Source organism: Suncus etruscus, chromosome 9 (genome assembly GCF_024139225.1).
Source record: "Suncus etruscus isolate mSunEtr1 chromosome 9, mSunEtr1.pri.cur, whole genome shotgun sequence".
In the NCBI taxonomy this organism is placed as follows: Eukaryota; Metazoa; Chordata; class Mammalia; order Eulipotyphla; family Soricidae; genus Suncus; species Suncus etruscus.
This window is the reverse complement of record NC_064856.1, coordinates 107,622,988-107,626,849: the sequence shown is the minus strand read 5'-3', so window position 1 is coordinate 107,626,849 and position 3,862 is coordinate 107,622,988. Positions and strand designations below refer to the sequence as shown.

General features: G+C 51.5%; 1 non-coding gene across 1 annotated transcript; it reads right to left on the bottom strand.

Annotated features, from left to right (window-relative positions):
• Positions 1–3,340: 3,340 nt before the first annotated feature.
• Positions 3,341–3,447, bottom strand: LOC126019792 (U6 spliceosomal RNA). The gene has a single exon (XR_007499414.1). It is a non-coding gene; the product is annotated as a U6 spliceosomal RNA (small nuclear RNA).
• Between the last annotated feature and the right edge of the window lie 415 nt (positions 3,448–3,862).

The following is a 3,862-nucleotide window of genomic DNA, read 5'->3' as shown; positions in this document are numbered from 1 at the left end:
TGTGTGGGAGACCTGGGTTCCATCCACGCCCCATTTGCTCGGCTATGAAAATAAAGAAGTGCTGAAAACAGAGTTGGGGCTTCCTGAACCTTTTTCAGTCTCCCAGGCCAATCTGTGCCCAGTTGTGGGCCTGGAGTCTCACAGATTGACATCCTTTCTCCACAGCAACCCATACGTGGGATCGATCAATGGTCACAGGGTGACTTATTTAGAACTTTGGAGTCCCTGGGGGTTGACCACTCTATCCTTTCTTGTGACTCCTTAAAGGTAGGGTGTTGGGATTCGTCACCTCTGTGTTTGGCCTGAGTATACAAGGTAACATAAAGAAGGAGCCGCTGTCCAAGGTGCTTGCAGGAGACAAGTTCCGGGTCAACAACAAACACGATCATGAGCTCCAGCCCTTCAGTCCTGCCCTGATTGTCCGGCGAGCAGAGGCGCTGGTGGGCGAGACGCCCTTCAACACCTTCCACTGGAACTGCGAGCACTTCGTCAACAAAGTGCGCTATGGAGTTTCCATCAGCGACCAGGTGCGTCCTCAGCTTCTGTTTCTATCCTCAGCTCCTGTTTCTGTCCCCAGCACAGTGTCTCTGTTTGTTGGTTTATAACTTAAAACTTGGTTCCACCTCATCTCTGTTTCCTTTGTATCTGTTTGTTTACAGCTTGGTTTTACTCAAAATAGATTTTCCTACTTGCTGATATCAAGCAAACCTGGCTAGGATTGGCTCAGGATAGGCCTTCTGGCCTTACTCTCCTGCCCATGGGTGGTCTCTGTACTCAAAAATTGTATTCTGGGGACTGAAGCGATAGCACAGTGGCAGGGTGCTTGCCATGCATGTGGCTGACCCAGCATGGAACCGGGTTTGATATCCCCCGAGCCTGCCAGAAGCAATTTCTGAGCACAAAGCCAGGAGTAACTTCTGAGTACCACTGGATGTGGCCAAAAAAACCCCACCAAAACCAAACCCAAAACCCAAAACCCAAAATAGCAGTCTGGCAGGCAACTCTCTCTCTGACAGGACAGGACAGGACAGATAGCTTCTTGGCCACATGTTTTTCATTCTCAGCTTTGTTTGGGTTATTTACTGAGGCAACCCTTGCTCCAGACCCACTTTCCCTGGGTGGGAATATGGCATTTGGGGCCATTATACCCGCTGACTGTGCTGAGTGTTGCTGTGGGCAGAACAGGGCTGATACTAACAAATACATAGCCAGTGCCCCCCCCACTCCAGGATGTCACAATTGAGTGGAGACTGGGAGACCAAAATTGACTCTGCCGATGGTGCTAGATAGACCCACTATGCAGAGAAACAGGTGCCATTACCCCATTTGACAAGTGGAGAAACCAAGGCCCACGGTGCTTTGGGATCAGCTCCACACACAGTCTATAACCTGAATTTGATCCTGAGGCATTGGCACAGGGTCCCTTGGCTCCCTGGAGGGTTCGGGGAGATGCATTCCTGCAGCAAGGGTGGGTTTTAGTTCTTGGGGTGAACTTCTGGGAAGGGAGCAGAGACCTGGGAATGGTGGCTTCAAGGATTAGACAAAGGGGCCAGACTGTGATTTGAGTAGTAGAGTACATGTCCAGCATGGGGAGGCCTGGGCTCCACCCTGGCACCACATGAGCCCTGAGTGCTGCCGGGACTGAGCACTGCTGGGTGTGGCTAAAAGATAAGAAGAAAAAGAAGTTGGTTGTGGAGCTGGAACAAGGATAATCTTCACAGCCCTCTCAGGCAATATTGTCCCTCCAGGGCTCACATCAGCCTCACTGTCCTTCAGGAACAGCTGACAATGTCTCCCCTAAAGAAACTAGTCAGTCAGTGTCCCTGCCAAGGTCTGGTTCCCAGTTGTTATCTCTAGTGGCAGAAAGGTGGGGGCGCCCCCTGGAGGTGGGTTCTGTCTACTCTGAGGCAGCTTCCCTGCTTCTTCCTGCTGGTGTCCTGGATGCTGACCCCTGAGACCCCACACTAGAGACTCCCCAGATGAGCACAGGGCTCTCTTGAAAGAAGGACCTGGTCACTCGCACCTTTAGAGATATGAGACCAGGATGAGGAGCTACTGGGAGTATTCTGGACACAGCCATGTTGGTGTGGAGTACCGAGGGGACCTCGCAGTCTTGCTGGCAGGGACTCCCTTTTGGACAGTACTAGGTTTGCTGAGGGTGGCAACTAAGGGTGGGTGGGTTTCTTGAAAGGGGAGGTCCCTGGATTCCTCTGTTTCAACACAATTCCTGCAATCAAACATTCAAAGTTTCAGAGACCCCGATATCTTTGAAGTTTGGTTGACTATGAATGAAAGATCTCAATCTCAGCTTTGCATGGTCCCAGGGCCCTACCTAAAGGGCCTCCCTGGGTTGGAGCCACAGGTTTCCATTTCCTGCCTATTTCTTGGGTGGAGCAGAAATCTTTCCTCCCTCCCTTCTTCCCTCCTCCCTCTGTCCTTCTTTCCCTCCCTCCTTTCCTGCCTCCTTCCTTTTTTCTTCCTTCCCTCCTTCCATCTTCCTTCCCTCCTTCTGTCTTCCTCCCTCCCTCTCTCCCTCCTTCCCTGTCCTTCCCTCCTTCCTCCACTCCCTCTCTCCTTCCTTCCCTTCCTCCCTCTCTCCCTCCTTCCTTCCTCCCTCTCTCCCTCCTCCCTCCCTCCCTCCTCCCTCCCTCCTTCCTTCCTTCCTCCCTCCCTTCCTTTCTTCCTTCCTTCCTTCCCTCCTTCCTTCCTTCCTTCCTCCCTTCCTTCCTTCCTTCCTTCCTTCCTCCCTCCCTCCCTTCCTTCCTTCCTTCCTTCCTTCCTTCCTTCCTTCCTTCCTTCCTTCCTTCCTTCCTTCCTTCCTTCCTTCCTTCCTTCCTTCCTTCCTTCCTTTCCTCATTCTTTCCTTCTTGTTTCTGATGGTGCATTCTGAAGACAGCAGCAGCACTTTGGGGGGGGGGAGTGATTGCTCTTTCCATTGTCTTCCAGAAGCCACACATTCTGCAAGCAACCCCTTCATTGACCCTTCCCCTCATTCTCTCTGCTTCCCTCTCTAGACCAACCTTGCGTATCCATGTCTCTGAGACCTGAGCTTTAAGAAGGCAGAGCTTGTCCCAAAGTGACGCTATGGAAACTTCCCCACTGGGGCCATAGACTCCAGCGTGTTTCCAATCCCATAATGCCAGGTCTCTAGGATTCCACCAGTCTGGAAGTTGAATCTTCAGTCAGCCTTCCGAGGCCCCTTCCTTTTGCCTTTGATCTGTCTTGCATGTGACCCCATGTTCCCCTAGTGAGAATAGGGTGTAGTCATTGGGAAGGATGGCCTGTAGAATCCCAGATTCAGTGGTGCTGATGCCCCAAGCCACATATCTTTTTTTCTTTTTTTTTTATGGAACGCTTTATGAATTTGCGTGTCATCCTTGCGCAGGGGCCATGCTAATCTTCTCTGTATTGTTCCAATTTTAGTATATGTGCTGCCGAAGCGAGCACTCAAGCCACATATCTGATGAATTCATGCTCATCCCTTCTGGGGCATCGGGGCCTCTCTCTGAACCCCTGAACCTGATCACCTCTCTGCACTGTTAGAGATCCCACCCCGTTTATTTTCAACATTGGAAACTTTCTGGGGCCGGAGAGGTGGCACTAGAGGTAAGGTGTCTGCCTTGCAAGCGCTAGCCAAGGAAGGACTGCGGATGAATCTCCTGGCGTCCCATATGGTCCCCCCAAGCCAGGGGCGATTTCTGAGCACTTAGCCAGGAGTAACCCCTGAGCATCAAATGGGTGTGGCCCAAAAAACCAACAAAACAAAACAAAACAAAACAAAACAGGAAACTTTCTACGTGTGTCTGCCCCTCTCTCCCCCTCTTGATGCTGTTGTATCAATTGGGGGTGGGGGTACCACAAA